General features: G+C 42.6%; 1 long non-coding RNA gene across 2 annotated transcripts in view; it reads left to right on the top strand.

Annotated features, from left to right (window-relative positions):
* The window catches only part of LOC138447170 (uncharacterized), a 53,490-nt gene that overhangs the window by 13,832 nt on the left and 17,809 nt on the right, over positions 1 to 21,849 (top strand). Inside the window, exon 2 of one of the 2 annotated variants that reach the window (XR_011259695.1) lies at positions 15,017 to 15,180. This is a non-coding gene — a long non-coding RNA (uncharacterized lncRNA). The remainder of the gene's footprint in view (positions 1 to 15,016; positions 15,181 to 21,849) is intronic. The other variant, XR_011259696.1, reaches the window with a different exon arrangement.

Genomic DNA, 21,849 nt, shown 5'->3' with positions numbered 1-21,849 from the left:
CTGGAGGAACTCTTTGAGGTGAGGGAAATGTTTCATATTTTGATTGCAGTAGTGAATATATGACAGTATATCCTTTTCGAAACTTAGAGGATTATATTCTTTAGTGGGTGAAATTTATTGTGTGTAAATTATATCTCATTTAGAGATTATTTAAAAACACAATCTTGTGAGGATAAGAATGTTATCCCTATTTTACAGATGGGAAAAGTAAGATCAGAGAGGTATTAACTTGCTTAAGTTCATACAGCAGATAGGTAGTAAAGTCAGAGTTTAAGCGTCTATATGTCTTTTATGCCAAAGGTCAAGATCTTTATGTCCATAAAGAACTTAAAAATGATTTTGCGTGTGTATGTTTGTGTTTGTACATGGAGGCATCTTCTGCTTCTTCTACTAGCATGCAAGCTCTTCAAAGGCAGGGGATTTCCTATATTCCTATTTTTCTGGGTCTAGCATGCAGACTGCTCTGTAGCAGTCAGTCTGTCTGTAGACCTGAGCTTACCCATCACTCCTGTGTGCAGTGACTTTGAATGGATTACAGGTGTGTCTGAGGAACTGCTCCCCTTGTCCTACGGGCATCTGGGGTTCCTGGGCTAGTTGCCCTGGCTGAGATCAGCTTCATGTATTTAACCCTGGGTGCAATGGAAATATTTTTTCTTTTATTCCATGAAAAAGATTAAGAAGCACTGACTTAGGAAGTGCTGCTGAAGTTGAAAAGTAAAGAGAGGGTAACTCTGACTGAGATGCTCTGGGTCAAGGACCTATGGGGAAAAGCTTACTAATCAGAGAGGAAGGGAAGAGAAGGGTAGAAGGTAGAAGGGGAAGAGAAGGTTGGATTGGAGTAAGACTGTGTTTGACACATCCTTGGGGACAGTGAGCAGAGTGGCCAGGTTAGAGCTGGGTTAACAGAGATGTGTTTGAATGAGCTAGATGGATGCTTTTCTGGTGAGGGTCTAGCATTGGGTCTAAGGAGTTGGAATGTAGTTTGAAGTACAAGCTCCTTGTTCAGCTTTCACACGAGATTTAATATGTGAGGCTGGGGTAGGGAAGGAAAGTGTGTGTTTTTAAGAATAACATGCTATTCCTGGACTTTGTGGCTGAGGGTCCTGCCGGCTGCTGGGACGAGCCAGCCCCTCAACCTGGAGCCTCTTATGTAGTCTGGCTTTCCTTTCACACAGCATTTGTTCCCAGCCCCTGGCTGCCTCCCCTCAGGGAGGACATCCGTGGGGACAGTTCCTGTTTCCCTGCCTTTGCAGCCCTTGCCTTCCTGAATGCGATATGATTGTTTCTCTGGGCACAGTGAAAAGATGCCAGTGGAGAACGGAAGTATCTCATGCTTCAGCAATTTTTTTTTTTTAAAGCAAAAAAGAAAAGGCTATTGAACTTGGGAACCCTGGACCTGGAGTCCTCTCTTCCTGGTGTGGGAGCAGGAACATTGTACCGAGTCTATCAATCAGCTCTGTGGGCCAGATATCCAACATGGGAACGATTTGACTCCCATCCATCAGCTAAGCAGTGACAATAGTATTAAATTCCTTCTTGCTCTCAAACTGCTATATTTATGCTTTTCCCCTTCGGGATCTTGGGGCGTGGAAATGGAGGACTTCATCCTCTGACCCCTCCCCCCGCCTCACTTTCCACATCTTTATCCCCTGTAAATATTCTTTTTTTTTTTTAGCTTTATTTAAAGGAATTTTAAAAATAATTTTATTTAGTTTTGGCTGTGCTAGGTCATCATTGCTGCACAGGCTTTTCTGTAGTTGTGGTGAGTGGGGCTACTCTCTAGTTGTGACATGCAGACTTCTCATTGCAATGTTTTCTCTTGTTTCAGAACACAGGCTCTAAGGGCTGCAGGCTTCAGAAGTTGTGGCTCCAGGGCTCTAGACACAGGTTCAATAGTTGTGGCAGAAAGGCTCACTTACTCTATGGTATATGGGATCTTCCCAGATCAAGGGTCGAACGTGTGTCTCCTGCATTGGCAGGTGGATTCTTCACCACTGAGCCACAAGGGAAGCCCTAAAAAAATTCTTTTTATTTTTGATTATCTTTTTTAAAATCAATTTTTATTGGAGTATGGTTGCTTTATGATGTTGTGTTAGTCTTTGCTGTATAGCAAAGTGAATCAGCTATTTGTTTGCATATATCCCCTCTCTTTTGGATTTCCTTTCCATTTAGGTCACCATAGAGCATTGGGTAGAATTCCCTCTGCTATACAGCAGGTTCTTGCTAGCTACCTATTTTATATGTGCATGTGTGCTAAGTTACTTCAGTCATGTCTGACTCTTTGTGATCCTATGGACTGTAGCCCACCAGGCCCCAATGTCCATGGGTTTTTCCAAGCAAGAATGCTGAAGTGGGTTGCCATGCCCTTCTCCAGGGGATCTTCCTGATCCAGGGATAGAACCCAGATCTCCTGCACTGGAGGCAGATTCTTTACCGCTAGCGCCACCTGGGAAGCCCACCTATTTTATACATAGTATCGGTGGTTTATATATGTCAATCCCAATTTCCCGATTCATTCCACCCACCCTCCATCCTTAAAAAATATTTTTTCATCCACTCTTTTATTCACTTGTTCAACAAATATTTCTTGAATATCTATTATGCATGAGATACTGAGGTAAATATTGAGAATAAAGCATTGCTTGAGACCCCCATCCTTGACCTCATGTATTTACAGTTCAGTGAACTGTGTGTTTATAGTGCGTTTACAGAGTTTCTACTGTATGAAGGTAGTTATCGTAGACATGGAAAGAGAAAATACAGAAAAAGAGATATCATATAGGAGTATACCTCAAAGCTTTTGAAGTCTGGGTTTCTGTCTAACTGATCTTTAGCCCTCTTACACTACATATGAGCATGGTATGTAGTAGACACACTATGATTGTTTGCTGAATTAGTAAAGATCAGCAAACAATCGTAGTTTTTTCAAGAAGTCACATAACATAAAAAGAACATAGGCTCTGAGTTTCGCAGACCTGAATTTGATGTTCGGCTCTACCAACTGCTGTGACCTTGAATATGTTGCATAACCTCTCTGGGTCTTAATTTCCTCTTGTGAAAAATGAGGATAATACTATTGCTAATATAATAATATTATTGCATAGTAATAATACCATTACTACGGGAATTTGGTAAGGATCAATGAGTATGTAAAGTATGTAAGGACAGAAAGTACCTGGCACATAGTGATTAATAAATAGCTTGGTGGCTCAGGTGGTAAAGCGTCTGTCTACAATGCGGGAGACCTGGGTTCGATCCCTGGGTTCGATCCCTGGTTTGGGAAGATTCCCCTGGAGAAGGAAATGGCAATCCACTCCAGTACTATTGCCTGGAAAATTCCATGAACAGAGGAGCCCGGTAGGCTACAGTCCATGGGGTCACAAAGAGTTGGACACAACTGAGTGACTTCACCTTCACTTACTTTACACAATTCTTTGGTGTCATCAACAATGAGTAATAAAGGTGAAATGAACAGTAGAGATAAAAACTTAGATAAAAACATAGGTCTGTAGACCTATGGAGAAAGGTGTGGCTACAGAGGGCTGAGGCTCACATGGAGATGGGGAGGCCCTGAGCTGTGCCTGGAAGTTCACCCACGTGTGGATAAGGGCAGAGGAGGCCGAGGCAGGGCAGAGGGCATAAGCAGCAGTGAGGTGCTACCCTCCGGGACATAGCAGAGGAAGGGGTGGACTAGCAGGGAGGGTTCCTCCAGGACTTGGCTCCAGACCGGTGGAGTATTAAGGGTGGAGCTGGTATGTGCTAAGTGGTGTTTGGAATAATGAACCTGGAGCAGTATGTAGGGTGCCAAGAAGGGGAGGCAGGGGGAATAGTTAGGAGATGACACAATAATCCAAGGGGTGTGGGGACCTGGATTCAGGGGACAACAGAATAAAAAGGAAAGTGTGGATGTGACAGCCCTTGAAGTGAAGTCGCTTGGTCGTGTCCGACTCTTTGCAACCCCATGGACAGTAGCCTACCAGGCTCCGCCATCCATGGGATTTTCCAGGCAAGAATCCTGGAGTGGGCTGCCATTTCCTTCTCCAAGGGATCTTCCCAACCCAGAGACTGAACCCAGGTCTCCTGCATTGCAGACAGACGCTTTACTGTCTGAGCCACCAGCTTTAGGGAAGTTTGTCTAGGATCACAGAGTCAATAGCTCCTCCTCCTAAAGATATGGAGTCCACAGGACCCTTCAGAGGTCTTTTCCAAAATCTCTGCCATACTGAGTCTGATTCTGATACTTTTTAAAAAGTTTTGTCTCTTCAGACAATGTTTTTCTAACTTTAAGTATGCCTTGTAATTTTTTTTTGTTGCTGAAATTGGGCATGATAAATCTGGGAAAAGGAACCAAGACAGACTGGTCTTTGGTGTGAGACTTTATGTTTATCTGGCAAGAGTTAGGCTGTGCTGACTGTTTATTGTAGCTTCCTGTCAGAGAATAAAATGTTCTCTGGTGTCCTTGCTTTTGTCTCCCTCGTTGTCTTTTGGTTTCTTTAGCATTTGTGTGCATGCTCACTTGTGTCCAGCTTTTTGTGACCCTGGACTGTAGCCTGCCAGGCTCCTCTGTCACTGTGATTTTCTAGGCAAGAATACTGGAATGGGTAGCCATTTCCTTATCAAGGGTTTCCTTAAAGAGTCTGTCTTAAAAACAGTTATGGAAGTTTTTAGGGGGCAGGAGTTGAGCGTTTTCTTTCCCCAAGGTTAGGTAGGCTCTGGCCAAATAGTTTTCCTTGAGGGAGGGAGAACAGAGAGTTCTGGGCATATTGGAAAATGGCTACTTTCTCCACCCTCCACTCCCTTGCTGGAAGCGTGAGATTTTTCTCTAATTGTCCCAGTAAGAATCTAGTAAAACTCAGGAAAGTTTAGGGACCCCCTAAGACTGCCCTTCCTTCAGTTTTCAACTCTTGCACCATTCGTCACTACACTTCCAGCAGTTCATCGGTGATCATTTAAGCGCTGGCTCCATCTGTGGACTTCTGCTCCCAGTTAAGTATGTGCGTAGTGGTCTCTCCAGCTTTCAGGGCAGCAGTTTGCTCTATGACCGTATTCTCTGATGAATCTGAGAAGAGTGATGATTTTCCATTTGTTCCCCTTTGTTCTTGTCGTGAGGAGGGGAGCTATAACATTCAAACTCTTTCAATGTTGGACCAGAAACTGGAAGTCCCAGAGGTCTTTCCCCTTTGAAATAAACTTTCTTTGGTTGGTCTAAAATCCAGAGAAAAACAGTTACCTAAGTTTTTAGAGGTAAAGGGGAGGAATCACTTTGTTTTTAAAAAATGATAATTCATCATTCACTTATTTATTCAAAAATATTTCTTGAAGGCCTCAGGGTGCAATTGCATTGTGCTGGGCTTTCTGGGAGTTATTAAAACAAACAAACAAACAAAAAACTGTAAGACATGGTTCCTGGTCTAAAACTCATGATATCCTCCTAACTTTATTCTTCCCACCGAAAGTTGTCTTCCACATCTGACAATTGTTTTTCTTCTCCATTCCAACCAGTGTTGCCTAGGAATTAGCACATTACTGCAATCAGAGAAATCTCAGCCCAAATGGTGGCTCTGCTACTCATCAGCTGTGAATCTTGTGAACATTTCTTAGCCTCTCTCAGGATAATAGCCCATCTCGATGAATTTTCATAAGGATTACTCTATAACCACATGGCATGTAGGAGGTAGTTAGTAAATGGTAGCTATTTTAATTATTTTCTCTGATTGTACCAGAAGGCGATCATGTAAAACACATGTAAGATAAAATTTACCATCTTAACAATTTTCAAGTGTATTGTTCAGTATTGTTAGGCATATTCACATTGTTGTGCAACCAGTCTTCAGAACTTTTTACCCTGAGAAGTTGAAATGCTCTAGCCATTAAACAATCCTTCATTTCCCCCTGCCCCAGTCCCACTGTTACACTTTCTGTGTTTAAGAAATAGCCTCTTTTAAGAAAAAAAAAAAAAAACAACCCATCAATATGAGTATTCATCTTGCATGGGTCTCTAGAATGAGACCTGAAGACTTTATATCACTCCCTGGGCTGGTCTTTGGTATATTCATGCAAGACAACTATACACCTTTGTCGGTGCCCAACTGAATCCTGGGCTGAGCCCTGGAGCTCTCAGCAGGATGCCAGACTCCTTGGCATCATCAGTAATAAGCCAGGGATTCCCCCACCTTGTGATATTCACAGTTTCAAGATGAAGAGTGGGGATGTGATCCCTGAGCTGCAGCCTCACCTTCTCATGCTGTGTGTTAAGGTTGTTGTTGGGTGACTTGAGCTCTAACCTGCAACTCATGTCCCCGGTAGGAGTAGATTCTGACCTTCACACAGGTGTCTCCCAAACTTCTGGCTTTGACTTCTTGAGTATCACACTTTTCAGATGTTTCAATAGCAGTCCAAACTCAACAGGTCCCAAGTGAACCCACTGTCTTTCCCTCACAACTTTCTGTGCTTATCTGTCTGTGCTTTTCATTTCTTAAATGACTTTTCCACATTCCTATTTTTTATCCTTTGAAGTTTTCTTTTAATTTCCTCCCTCTCCATTACCCCTACATTCCATCAACAGCCAAGGCCAGATAAATCTAACTGATTTCTTCCCTGTCCTCTCATTGCCATTATTACAAGTCTTCTTTTCTTCTCATCAGGACATCCTGTGCTCATAGAGAGTTCTGTATACATTCTTTTTTTTTAGGAATTTGTTTTCTTATATAATTTACTTGGCTACACTGGGTCTTGGTTGCAGCAGGCAGAATCCCTATTTCCCTGACCAGGGATTGAACACATGCTGCCTGCATTGGGAATGCAGTCAGTCACTGGACCACCAAGCACATTCCTATAAATTAACTTCGGAATCTCTTCATTTTCCAACTCCTCTTTTGAATCACTGCCAGAACAATGTTTTAAAAACCTGTCTCTGGTCACTCATTACTTACAATCTTTAATATATCACAACTGCCTATCAGATAGTGGCAAGATATATCAGACATAGGTCAGACATAGCGGTCTGTGACTGAATGTCCTCCAAACTTTGTCTCTAATCCTTTCTATGTATATTAATTACCTGCTGCTGCATAACAAATTATTCCAAAACTTAGTGGCTTAAAACAGTACATATTTATTATCTAATAGTTTCTATGGGTCTGGAATCTGGGTATGATGTAAATGGGTCTTTCAGTTCAAGGCATCTCAGAGTCTGCAATCAAGGCATCAGCTGGGACCACAACCATCTCGAGGTTTGCCTGGGAAGGAGCTGCTTCCAAGCTCACCCGGTGGTGGTTGGCAGGTTTCAGTTCCTTGTGGACTATTGAGCTGAGGGCCTCCGTTCTTGACTGGCTGTAGGTCAGAAGCTACCCTCAGTTCCTCATAAATTGCACTGTTCCATTGGGCAGCTCATAACATGGTAGCTGGTTTCATTATTGAGAGGGAGGTAAGAGGGGGAGATGATGAACATGATGGAAGTCAGCCCAGTCTTTTATAGTCTATTGCGTGGTGGGGGCAGGGAGAGATTTCACAGGGAGGGAGTGGCTATTAGGAGGTCATCACTGGGAGCCGTTTCAGAAGTTTCCTACTCTACCAGGCTTCTTGACTCCTCCGTCCACTTGATGCCCTGGGTTCTGGCCCACATCTTGTGCTGGCTCTGACCTGAATACCTCCGCTCTTTTATACCCCTAGGCCTTTACTTAGGCCATTCCTTCCACCTCAATGCCCTCTCCACCTCCATGGCTATCTATGAATCCTTAGGTGCATGTGTGCATGCTCATGCCAAGTTGCTTCAGTTGTGTCTGACTCTTTGCAACCCCATGGACTGTAAGCCACCAGGCTCCTCTGTCCATGGGTCTCCAGGCAAGAATACTGGAATGGGTTGTCATTCCCTCCTCCAGGGGATCTTCCCAATGCAGGGATGGAACCTGTGTCTCTTACGTCTCCTGCATTGGCAGGTGGGTTCTTTACCACTAGCGCCACCTGAACAGCCAAAAGTGAAAGTGTTAGTCGCTTGTTTTTTGTTTAGTCATTCAGTTGTGTCCAGTGCTTTGGATGCCATGGACTATAGCTGCCAGGCTCCTCTGTCCATGGAATTCCCCAGGCAAGAATACTGAATTGGGTAGCCATTCCTTTCTCCAGGGGATCTTCCTGACCCAGGGATTGAATGGGGATCTCCTGCATTGCGGGCAGATTTTTTTACCATCTGAGCTACTAGAGAAACTTTGATTCAAATGCCACTATTCCTGTACCAGGTCTGGAATAGATCTTCTGCTCTGGAGTCCTGGGGCACACCCAGGGACATATCTGTATATTGGCTGTTATCACATTCTGCTCTGTGGGAGACTGGTTTGTATAAGTGTACTCCCCAACTCTCAGTAGGCTGAGTTCTTTGAGTATGGAATTATGTCTTAGTCAACTTTTTAATCTTGGCCCTAGCACAGTTCCTGAAACACAGTCAACAGTCAAACATTTGTTGAATTGCAAACAATGATGAGGCCTGAGAGCCCAGGTTCTGTGCAGACGGAATGCTGTTAATAGCAGTGGCAGGGGAAAGACACCCCATGCTTCGCAAATAGCCCTTCAGGGCTGATGAAGCAGCTGCCTTGCTGTGACTCCAGGGATTAGTCAGGGACCTGGAGCATCTGTAGGGACTGCGGGCTGCTGGGGACTAGAAGCCACTGATATCTGATCCTATATAGGAACTCGGAAAGAGTAGAGTCAGGTTGTCTTATTATTCCATTTAAAGAAACTCTCCTCGTGACCCCAACAATGCCAATGGCCTAGAAATCAAGGAGGACAGGAGCTAATATTACTTACCCCCTAAATTTTGCTAGTATTTAGTACTCAGAAAATCCCCTATAGAGTGATTACTATATGTTCATTTTAAAGATTAAAAAATCAAAATTCAGAGAGGAATAGTAACTCAGTGGAACTTAGTAAACAGTGATTCAAATTCAAATGTGACCACAAAGAGTGTGCTCCTTTATGACAGCATAATTCTGCCAATATCTACTGAGTAAGTAGTTTGTGCAAATCTCTGTGGTAGAATATTGAAGATTTCAAAACATATAAGCATGGATCATATCTTTCAAAGGGCTCTAAGATAGAGTTGAGTTTGGATGAGTTGATTGGTGCAGGGTAACTGAATTTAATTCAAGATGGTGGACAGTCCCATATAGCGACATAGATGCAAACATACATCACCCACACACCCACACACACACACACAGACACACACAGACACACACACACACACACTTGTCCTATATGTAATAGGGAAAATAGCTTTAAAATGATTGATGGCAACTGGGAAGACTGAGGAAGTTTCTTGGAGGAGATGAACAGTAAAAAAAAAAGGTACGATTCTGAGTTTAAGAAAGAAATCTCATGTTTCATGCTACGCCTCCCTGCCTAATCCTGAGCAACATATATACTATTGACATCTATTGATGTGCTTAGGTGTGACAAGAATTAGAATCCAGATTTGCTTGGTAATATACATGAATTCAGAGTTGTTAAACCTAAATCAGGAAATACTGAATTTGTAATCAAAAGGATAAATTAGAGTAAATTTTTTCTAAACATATTAGATTCACTAAAGCTAACTTCCTGAGTGATTAAATGAACTGCAAGGGCTGTGAGCAGTAAAATGCTGTTTATTTGTGAAATACTAGAAGAATGGTCAATCAATATTCCTGTCTTTTCATTTGTGCTGCTGCGCAGTTAATTTTGTGAACCTAAATACAGGACTTTATATTTATCTTGAATATATTTCATCTTGTTATCCTGGGGAGATCATTTTGGATCCTGACTCTGTCAATTTCTGTGTTTTCTGTTCTCAGCTTCATTGCGCTGTACATTGATAAACATATTCTTGTGTTTTCATCCGGTTTATTATTAAAAACTTTGAGGGAGTCAGGGCTGAGGCCAGCGGGTGGAGGCCGGCGACATGGGTCTGCCATGTCTGTGTACAGCCGTCTTCTACAGTGGTTGGTGGAGCTCGGCAGGGACACCACCGGTAGGCAAGTGACACCCTTGGCTCCCTCCAGCCAGAGTGGTCAGAGGAACAAAAACAATCAGCCTCTGGAACAATAAGAACTCATATGAGTCTGCCTTTTCTAATTGCTTTCATATTGATTATCTCATTTGGGCTTCACAAACACCTCATGAAAGAAGCTGTAAAAATGTTGAATTTTCAGAGAACTCTGATGAAATCAAGACTGTCAGAAGTACCTTCATGTGGCTGTAAGGGGAGCTGGATCTCAAATCCTCTTCTGACTCCAAGACCTGTGACTTTTTCTTTAACTTGCCTGATAATAATAGCCATTTTCATCAAGGGTGAAAACATTTTTTTTCCCTCTTATTGTCACTTACCACACGGGTAAGGAAGGACTGGCTAGTTGTGTCTCCCCACTAGACTCTGTGCTGCATGAGGGCAGGGACCAGGCTCTTCTGCTCATAGCTGCATCCTTTGTGCCTAGATGGTGGTCAGCACAGTGTACATGCTCAATGAATATGTTTCTAACAAGTAAATACACGAGTAAATACAAACTATCAATCATAATGTAATTGTTAATAACAGCAATCTTCATCTTATTTAGCAGACTTAAGGTTTAAAATTGCTCCCTTCCACTAAGCACTGAGTAAATACAGCAATATGGCTACACCCTGATCTCTTAATAAAGAACTCAAGACACTTTCTAAGTACACTCTGTTTATCCTCACATGCACCTTGACAATAGGTATGGGTTAGAGGTGTTATCATCATATCACCCACAAGAACAGAGAGATTCTTTATCTCACCCAAGACTGCACAGACGTTTTCAGAGCAGCTGTTAATAGATTTTATGTTTTTTATCTTCAGTCTGTTGCTGAGGCTGCTAAATCCTACTAAAGCTATCAGGCACCAGAGCCTTATGCAGCTTTTCAAGGGTCTACAGTGCTCCCAAGTTAATTCATGGAAATGGCTGCAAGACTGTGCAAAAACAGCTGGTTACCTCTCAGCAGAATTAGCTGTAACCAGTTTAGTCACTTGCTGAGAGAGAGCAGGAAATCTCATGCAAAAGTCAGCAACATTCCTCATCGTGTAATATAGCAAGTAAATCTATTTCTGAGCAGACCCAGGTGCCTGGCTGGTTTAAGAAGATTCAAGGGCAGACAGAGATCTGTGGTCTAAAGAATGGGAGAGATTGTTAGAGCCAGATCTGGGTCTTTGATTTGGTGACTCTGGTACAGACGGGCCAAATATTTTGAGAATGGAGAGAATGATTTGTCAGTGAAGTTAGAGCAGAAATGTGGACAGATGGAAAATGTTGAGCCCCACTCAGGCAGCTGCTGTTGTGCTGACAATAGCAGCTCCTTTCCCCAGTCTGAGATGAGCAGCAAACTCTTGCTCTCTAATCCCACAGGTCAGTGATGCCCTGCAAGGCAGAGATGGAGGACAGTCTGCCCAGGGGAAATCAGACCATAGCTTATTTTTCAATAGTATATTTGGAAAAAATTATGGAAGTTCAAGAAAAGCTATAGAGAGGAAGTAACTATTTTTCCTTAACCCTTTGAGAATAGGGTTACCAATCTGATTCTCTGTTACTCTGAAAAATTTGGTGTGTATTTCCTATAAATAATGACATCCTTCCATGTACAAGGAACAAATCAGTGAACAAAATACAATAAACAAAATCAGGAAATTAACCTCAAAGCATAACTACTATCAGACCCCATTTAAGGTTTGTCAAGGGTTGCAATAATCTTTACAGCGGAAGGATCCAGTGCAAACTCATGCTGTATGTCAAATCTCTTTGGTTAGCTTCGATTTGGAATGATTCTGTAATCTTTCTTGGACACCTCTTTGACACTTTAGAAAATTATAGCTCAGTTATGTTACAGACTGTCTCTTCATTTAGGCTGTTTCCTCAGACTAGATTAAGGGTATGCATCATTGGAAGGGTTGATGCAGAAGCTGAAGCTCCAGTACTCTGGCCGTGAAAACAGCTGACTCATTGGAAAAGACCCTGTTGTTGCGAAAGATTGAGGGCAGGAGGAGAAGGGGACGACAGAGGATGAGATGGTTGGATGGCATCATCAACTCAATGCATGTGAGTTTGAGCAGATTCTGGGAGATGGTGAAGGACAGGAAAGCTTGGCATGCTGCAGCGCATGGGGTCTTGAAGAGTCGGACATGACTTAGTGACTGAACAGAACAAAAATGCATCTTTGGAAGGAATAGGACAGAAGTGATTTTATGTTCTTCCTAGTGCATCGTACCAGGTGGTACCAAATTTCATTTTTTGGTTACTGATGCTAACTTTGTTTGCTTTATTAAAAATAATGTTTCCCAAGCTCTTTAGTCTCAAGTTACTTATTTCTTCACTGTAATTAATAAATATTTTGAGTGGGAAAAATGAAACTATGTAACTATTCCTCAACAAACTTCCAATTTATTCATTTACTGTTTTACATCTGTAAGGATTTACTGCTTCTTTCCTAATTTAGTCAATGAATTATAATCCTTTTCTATCATTATTTATTCTGACATTCATATTGTCCTCAGTTTGACCACTAAAAGCCTCTTCAAGTTGCATTTGTGTGGTTTTTACATATCTCTATCATTTTTGAGTACTTCGTTGTCTCTGGTAAAAGAAAGAGGTGTTATAGGCTGATCTTATATTTTCCCTACCCCAGTTTTAAACTCACACATTTCTGTAAAGAGCCCTAGCTCCTTTAAGTGGAGAATGATATTTAGAAGCCAGGATCTGGGCAATATATGTGCTTATTACTATGGGATGTTGCTGCTCCCAAGACCCCTCCTCAGTGGACAGAGCTAAGAAATAGATGTATGTTTATATACACACACTCAACCGTATAACTGTACATATTGCAAATTATACCTCTAATGCCAATCCAACACCACAGAGTTTAATTTTTTTCTATATTTGTAATTCTGTTTTTTGATGATGGGAAATCTGGCTCCCACTGTCTATAACATATTTAATTACTTGATCAATACCTCTGTGTGAAGCCAGTATTCCATCTCCATGGCCATCCCCTCACCTGCAAAGATACCCATCTCACTCTACTTTGGCTCTTCACACAAGGTTTGGAAGAGGGTACCAAGCCTGGAAGGAGACTGAGAAAACTATGCAGCTACAAATGTGTGCTACCTTTCATGAAAAAGAAAGGATGACTCAGAGTCCAAAAATTGAAAAGCTATAGAGGATTTAATCCCATGTCTTGAAATCTAATCAAGGAAGCCTAACATTTGCCTAGCTTAAAGTCAGAACTGTGATGAACCAGGGATTCTTTTTTTTTTTTTCTTAACCTTCTATTTTCCTTTTTTATGGGCCAGAATGTCTGTATCTATCATCCCATGACTGTCCCACTATTGTATGTTGAGAGTGAATTATCTGTCTCTTTAGTTTCACAAGTCCTTAAATGGAGAGTAATTGTGTCCTAGGAGTGGTACTTGATTGGTTATACCCAACATCTTCATTAGTGCCTGATTTGAATGATGAGATTTTGGACTTTAAGGTGATGAGATGGTGAGATTTAGATTTGGATTATGAGATTTTGTTGATGATGTAATGAGATGAAAATTGTGGAATGGTGTATTAGTCAACCAGGGCTGCTATAACGAAGTGCCATTGACTGGGTGGCTTAAACAACAGAAATTAATTTTCTCATAATTCTGGAGGTTAGAAGTCCAAGATCAAAGTTCAGCAGGGTTAGTTTCTCCTGAGGTCCTTTCTCTTGGCTTGGTCTTCACATGGTCTTCCCCTATATATGTCTATTCCCCGATTTCCTCTTCTAATAAAGGAACCAGTCATATTGCCTTAGTGCCCATCCTAATGACCCCATTTTAACTCAGCTACTTCTTTAAATGGAGAAGGAAATGGCAACCCACTCCAGTACTCCTGCTTGGAGAATTCCATGGATGGAGGAGCCTGGTAGGGTACGGTCCATGGGTTCGCAAAGAGTTGGACACAACTGAGCAACTTCACTTTCTCTCTATAGTTCCTTTTGGAGAAGGAAATTCTAACCCATTCCAGAGTTCTTGCCTGGAGAATCCCATGGACAGGGGGGCCTGGTGGGCTACAGTCTCTGGGGTTGCAAAGAGTCAGACACGACTAAGCAACTAACACACACACATACACATACACACTTCTTTAAAGACCTTATATCCAAATACATTCATAATTCTGAGATACTGGGGGTGGGTAGGACTTCAACATATAAATTTTAGAGGGACACAGTTCAGCCCATACCAGATGGGCTATTTTGTGTGTGGGAGGGACATGAAGCACTGGGGACTCAGTTGACCACGGTAGGCAGAATTCTAGGATGGTTGCCAAGATTCCTGCCCCCCTGGGATATACACCCTTTATAATCCTTTCCCCTTGGTGTGACTGGGAACTATGAATATGATAGGGTAGTCACTCCTGTGATTACCTTTTATTTTATAAGTCTCCATTTTAACACACTGGAGGGGATTAGCTTTTCTTTCCAGCCTTAAAGAAATAAGTGGCCAGGTTGTGCAAGAGCCACAAGGCCGGGGAGGACCTCTAGGAGCTGAAATTAGCCCCCAGTGACACCCAGCAAGAAAGCAAGGACCTCAGTCCTACAGCCACAAGGAACCAAACTCTGCCAGCAACCATATGAGCTTGGAAGGAAAAGCAAACGTTCCATAATGAAATGCAACCCAGCTGACACTTTGATTGCAGTCCTGAGCAGGGGACACCACTAAGCCATGCCTGAACCCCTGGCCCACAGGAACTGGATGATAATAAATGCATGAGGTTTTAGATGAAGTCTGTGATAATGTTACATGGCAATTTTTCAGAAAACTAATATACCCTCTGCAGTTGCAAATCCTTGTTTGCTGTTGGCTATCACTCTCTACACTTGCTACACTTCCCAAGATCTAACCAACACTCGACTTCTACCAACAAACAAATATGCAAACGAACAGTTTTTGCAATGAGTATTGGGATTCATTAAGTGTCCATTAAGCTCACTTCTGCTTCTGGGGAATCTCTAGGCTTGGATTTCATGGAAGGAGCCAGCAGCTGGTACCAGTTTGTTATCCTGTCTCCATAGTACCCAGATATGCATTTGAAGAAGATCCCCCTTGATTCTACATGGTGAGTGAATTGGCAAGACCAGCTGCAGGACAGCAGTTAGGAGCCTGCTGTAGAAGGCCAGGTGAGAGATGACAGTGACTTGACTAGGTGATGGCGTGGAATCTGGGGAGAAGGGCTTGGATTTGCGAAAAGGCAGTAGAAGTCACTCTCAACCTCAGTGCCCAGAGATAACCAGTGTTAATATCAATATTAACCATGTTTATATTTTGGTGCATTTTCTTTTGTCTTTCTTTTCTAAATGTGTATATATGTAATACTTTATTTTTAAAGTGTTGGGATAACATTGTGTTTATAATTTTGTATACTGATAATTACCCTTATCTTGTGGTCAATTATCTGAAGAATTCAATATTGTTTTAAAATATTATATTTAATAAGTCATTGTCTTTTTCGTGGTCCCTGCTGCATGTGGGCTCAGTCACTCAGTCAGACTCTTTTCGACCCCATGGACTGTAGCCTGCCAGGCTCCTCTGCCCATGGGATTTCCCAGGCAAGAATACTGGAGTGGCTTGCCATTTCCTCCTCCAGGGGATCTTCCTGATTTAGGGATCTAATCCAGGCCTCCTGCATTAGCATATGGATACTTTATCATTAATGCCACCTGGGAAGCCCTCATGGTTCCTGGGGCCATACTAAAACATATTAATGGAAAATACCTAGAAGAATTCAGGAGAGAAAAATGGAGTGAATGATGCTGAGAGCTAGGAGGAGCATACACTCATAGATGTCCCTGGATTATCTGACTATGAGAGAGGGTAAGAGTTGATACCATCTGTATTGAGCTTAAAGTTGGCAGCTGTGGTTTGGGAATACTGGAGTGGGTTGCCATGCCCTCCTCCAGGACATCTTCCCAACCCAGGGATCAAACCCGTGTCTCCTGTGGCTCCTGCATTGCAAGTGGATTCTTTACTGTTGCGCTACCAGGGAAGTCCATTACAACTATTCTGTGCTGTGCTGTGCTGTGCTTAGTCACTCAGTCATGTTTGATTTTTTGAGACCCCATGGACATAACCCGCCAGGCTCCTCTGTCCATGGCGAGTCTCTAGGCAAGAATATTGGAGTGGGTTGCCATTCCCTCCTCCAGGGGATCTTCCCAACCCAGAAATAAAACCAGGGTCTCCTGCATCGCAGGCAGATTCTTTACCATAATGCCATTTTTCGACCCTGTGGACTGCAGCACACCAGGCCTCCTTGTCCTTCACCATCTCCCAGAGCTTGCTCAAACTCATGTCCATTAAGTTGGTGATGCCATCCAACCATCTCATTCCCTACTGCCTCCTTCTTCTCCTGCCTTCAATCTTTCCCAGCATAAGGGTCTTTTCTAATAAGTCAGCTCTTCACATCAGGTGGCCAAAGTATTGGAACTTCAGCTTCAGCATCAGTCCTTCCAATGAATATTCAGGACTGATTTCCTTTAGGATGGACTAGTTTGATCACCTTGCAGTCCAAGGGACTCTCATGAGTCTTCTCTAACACCACAGTTCAAAAGCATCAATTCTTCAGTACTCAGCTTTCTTTATAGTCCAACTCTCATATCTGTACATGACTACTGGAAAAACCATAGCTTTTGCTTTCTTGCGTACAGGGTTATTGTTATCATATTTCTAAATTCCATATATATGTGTTAATATACTGTATTTAGAACAGACTTTTGGACTCTGTGGGAGAGGGAGAGGGTGGGATGATTTGGGAGAATGGCATTGAAACATGTATAATATCATGTAAGAAATGAATCACCAGTCTAGGTTCGATGCAGGATACAGGATGTTTGGGGCTGGTGCACTGGGATGACCCAGAGAGATGGTATGGAGAGGGAGGTGGGAGGGGTGTTCAGGATTGGGAACTCATGTACACCCGTGGCGGATTCATGTTGATGTATGGCAAAACCAATACAGTATTGTAAAGTAAAATAAAGTAAAATTAAAAAACAAAAAAACCATAGCTTTGACTAGACAGACATCTGTCAGCAAAGTAATGTCTCTGCTTTTTAATATGCTGTCGAGGTTGGTCATAGCTCTTCTTCCGAGGAGCAAACATCTTTTAATTTCATGGCTGCAGTTACCATCTGCAGTGATTTTGGAGTCCAAGAAAAAATTAAGTCTGTCACTCTTTCCATTGTTTCCCCATCTATTTGCCATGAAGGGATAGGACCAGATGCCATGATCTTAGTTTTCTGAATGGTGAGTTTTAAGCCAGCTTTCACTCTACTCTTTCACCTTCATCAAGAGGCTCTTTAGTTCCTCTTCATATTCTACCTTAACGGTGGTGTCATCTGCATATCTGAGGTTATTGGTATTTCTCCAGGCAATCTTGATTCCAGGTTGTGCCTCATCCAGCCTGGCATTTTGCCTACTGTCCTACAGTTCTACTGGGTGCTTAATGTGATCTGGAGTAGATAAGGGTAAATTTTCAAGTAGTCTTTTTTAATATATATCTAATTTTATTTATTTGCTTTTGGCTGTGCTGGATCTTCACTGCTGCAAGAGCTTTTCTCTAGTCACAGCGAGGGGAGGTTACTCTTGGTTGCGGTGTGCAGGCTTCTCATTGTGGTGGCTTCTTTTATTGTGGTTCCTGGGCTCTACAGCACAGGCTCAATAGTTGTGGTTCATGGGCTTAGTTACTCTGTGGCATGTGGGATCTTCCAGGACCCTAGTTCGGATCTATGTCTCTGGCATTGTCAGGCAGATTATTTACCACTGAGCTACCAGGGAAGCAAGAACAAGTTGGATAGTAGGAGAGCAATTGGCTGTTGAAATATTTTTTAAAAATTAAGTCCACTAAACAACAAATCAACTATCCTTCGAGAATCTATACATTCTACTCAGGTCCCACTAACTTCCCTGCAATCCTCTTCTCAGAACTTGCTTTCTGGTTTCTAGAAGTCCTTACATAGATTACACAATACACACACACATACACAAAACCTCCCGCCGCTGCACCCGCCCCTCTCCCATGAGTGCAGGGCAAGGCAAGTGGTCAAGTTAGTGGAGACTTATCTTTGGTCTCATCTAACAAGTCTCTCCTCCCACTTTGCATTCCCCAAACCTATCTCCACTCTTCACCTTCCCCTACCAGGGACAAAGCGGGGTCTTTTTCCCACACACACTTGGAAAGTTGTCAAATAATTTAAGCCAAGGTGTTTGCTGATAACAAATGTGCTACGGCTGATAAGGAAAGTGTTAGCTGATAGGCTTAACATCCTAGAAATATTTGCATTTTCATAGGGGCCTTCTGAAAGGAGAAGCTGTCTGGGGCCTCAAGGAAAGAAGTCACGTGTTGGGCTGGCGTTGGGGGCCTGAAATTTGGGGGCAGAACTCCCTAATATAGTCTCAGACCGTGTTTTCCACCCACCTGCAGTGTCCCTTTCAGATAAATGCCTGACTGCCCCTAGTTGGACAGGCAGATACCCCACTGGCCCAGCCAGACAGACTCCTGCTCTGCCCTCTGTCCTGCTTTCCTCCTGGTCTCTTTGGGAGCTTTGGGAAGAATGGTGAGAGTGGGAGGCTTGGGAGGGCTTGTTTCACCCCAAATTGGGAGATGTGCTGTTAGAAGATTATTTCTTTTATTGGCTGCATACGTATAGGAGAAACAGTTTTCTATAAAGACTGTGATTTGAAATGAGCTACTTAAATGAGCTAGACTAGCAAACGGCTCAGACAGTAAAGAAACCACCTGCAATGTGGGAGACCTGGGTTCGATCCCTGAATTGGAATCCTGGAGGAGGGCATGGCAACCCACTCCAGTATTCTTGCCTGGAGAATCCCAATGGACAGAGGAGCCTGGCGGGTTACAGTCCATGGGGTTGCAAAGAGTCGGACACGACTAAGTGACTAAGCACCCACACTTAAACAAGTTGGACTAGCAAATTCCACTTCTTACTGCACTGTTGAATATGTACATCTCCAAACTGGCAAAAGATTACATACAATTTAGTGTCATAAAATAACAATTGATCTTGTACCTTTCCTGTGTTCTGTTGGTATAGGCTCTAAATACTCTTTCATGGGAAGAATTTACTTTTATTCTGAGATTCTTTCCTATCCTTTAAAACATCCTTCTTTTCCATGTTTGGTATTTTTCCTATGTTTGGTATTATTTCCAATCCTCTTTCTTGTGTTTCATATTATTAATATTTCTATCTTAGAAATGATTTTCTCATTTGTCACAAAATTGGCAACTCTATGTCAGTTCCCAAATTTTAAAAACGTTACTGATTTATGAAATCCAAGGGTTGAGAACATAAAACTGAGAGTCAGAACAACCTGCATTCTGTTTTGGATTGATCTTGTGCAAATTGTTTGATCTGTGTAGGCCTCGGTTTCCTCATCTGTGAAAAGGGAGTAATTCTAGTAGTTACCTCAGAGGGTCATTTGAGGATTGCCAGAGATGGGATGCAGGTGCTGGGTTGAAACAATGGCTCCGGGCAGGATTATGAGACTATCCTGGGATGGGACTGGGTGCTTATCAGCCCAAGCAGTGGTGTGTGACCTTGCATTCTTGTTTATGCTTGGAGTCAGCCTCTTTGGAGGGAGCCTTTCCCCAACTAATAGTAATTCTTCCCCCAACATCTGATGACCATAGATATCTCTTGCTCTCTCTCTCTTTTTTATTGTGGACTATTTTAAAAATCTTTATTGACTCTGTTCCAACATTGCTTCTGTTTTATGTTTTGGCTTTTTGGCCATGAGGCATGTGGGATCTTAGCTCCCCGAAAGGCAGAGTGTTAGTCACTCCGTTGCGTCTGACTCATTGTGACCCCACGTACTGTAGCCCGACAGGTTCCTCTGTCGGTGGGATTCTCCAGGCAAGAATACTGGAGTGGGTTGCCATGCCTTTCTCAGGATCATCCAGACCCAGGGATTGAACCTGGGTCTCCTGCATTGCTGGCAGATTCTTTACCATCTGAGCCACCAGGGAAGCCCATTAGCTACAGGGTTTGAAACCTCACCCCCTGTGTTGGAAGGCAACAAAGTCTTAACCATTGGACTGCCAGGGAAGTCCCCTGTAGTGGTATCTTGACTGTAGAATTACCTGACACTAGTCTTTCCTTAGTTGTAGATAGTGGGAGTAAACGGAACATACTCTTCAGTGAATTATGATTTTTCACTCTTAAGAGTTTAAAATTTACTTTAAATGTTCAATAAGACATATTTTTATTATTCAAAAAACTAGAGATTTAGTATTAGCAATTTTATTACCCCATTATGGTTTTTTAAACTCAGAATAACCTGGAAATATTATTGCTATTTTATGGTTACGAAAGCGGAGCCAGGAGAGATTAAATGGCTTTTTCAGAGCCTCTAGTTAGTAGGCTGAAGAGCTAAGGTTGGATCCTAGATCTGTTTGACTCTGAAAAACATGCTGTAGGGACTTCCCTGGTGGTCCAGTGGCTAACACTCTGTACTCCCAATGCAGGGGGCTGGGTTCAATTCCTGGTCAGAGAACTAGATCCCATGTGCTGTAACTAAGAGTTTGCATGCCTCAACTAAAGATCCCACATGAAGATGGAAGATTTCAAGTGTTGCAACTAAGACCTGGCAAAAAAAAAATACAAATAATAACAAACCATGCTGTAACTATACTGTGCTGCTGCATGGCAGAGAGAAAGCATCTGCTGTCTATTTCAGTGGAAATTTTGGAGCTAGGACTCTCTTTATCACCTTGCTTGGTGAGATGAAAGTAAAATAATCCATTCAGCCTTCTAACTAAATCCTTTTCCCACTCTGAGTGCTAAAGAACAAGCTTTGTCACTTAATAGCTGGGTGATTTTGAATAAATTACATATCCTCTCTGAACTTCAGCTTCTTTTCCCTATAAAGTAGGAATAGTAACTCCTGCTTCTCTCTCTAGGTTATTGTATGCGAAGATAGCTTGTTAAGTGCTATAAAGAGTTGAGATTTTCTTTTGGTGGTGGATCCCCATGATTTCCTAGCTGACTTCTCTTTCATGGATCTGTTTTATTGATTGGAAAGTCGCTTGCAAGGCTATTCCTTTTATATTTCTAATTAATTGGTTTCTACTTTACCTCTAATTGTCCGCTTTCTTCAACTTCCCCTTTCTACACCCCTCCCTGTGCCGCCCCCCTACCCGCTGGCCCAGTTAGGCTGTCTTTCCATTACATTCTGCTGAGTACTCAGGGAGCAGAAGTTTCTCAATAGGCCATCATGGACTTCCCAGGTGGCACTAATGGTAAAGAACCCCCCTGCCAAAGCAAGAGACTTAGATGTGTGTTCGATCCTTGGGTTGGGAAGATCCCCTGGAGGATGGCATGGCTACCCACTCCAATATTCTTGCCTAAAGAATCCCAGAGATTCTGGTGAGCTATAGTCCATAGGGTTGCAAAGAGCTGGACATGACTGGGTGACTTAGCAGAGCACAGCACAGAAGTTTTTCAAGTGCCTGGTATTTTGGTCCATTTCATACTCTCTGCCCCATCCTGCCCCTGTCCTTGGCTTTTGGTTAGTTGTGCTTAAATAATCTCCAGGGCTCTAGGGCATTACTGGATTTTAAAGTTCCGCTTTTTAGCATTTTTCTTAACACTCCTGTTTTCTTATAAACCCGTTTTCCAGGCAAGACAGGTGATTGCATGTGCAAACAGTGAGGAACAGTGGTTCCCGACCTTGGAAGGTGGCGTGCTGGAATAGGTGATGTCAGTGGTGTCAGAAATGTCACAGCATTCAATGGGCTTCAGTCCTCCTTCTAAATGGGCTTCAGTGTTCTAAGTCTGCAT

This window comes from Ovis canadensis, chromosome 1 (assembly GCF_042477335.2).
Source record: "Ovis canadensis isolate MfBH-ARS-UI-01 breed Bighorn chromosome 1, ARS-UI_OviCan_v2, whole genome shotgun sequence".
NCBI lineage: Eukaryota > Metazoa > Chordata > Mammalia > Artiodactyla > Bovidae > Ovis > Ovis canadensis.
The sequence above is the reverse complement of the archived record's forward strand: the minus strand, read 5'-3'. Positions and strand labels throughout refer to the sequence as shown.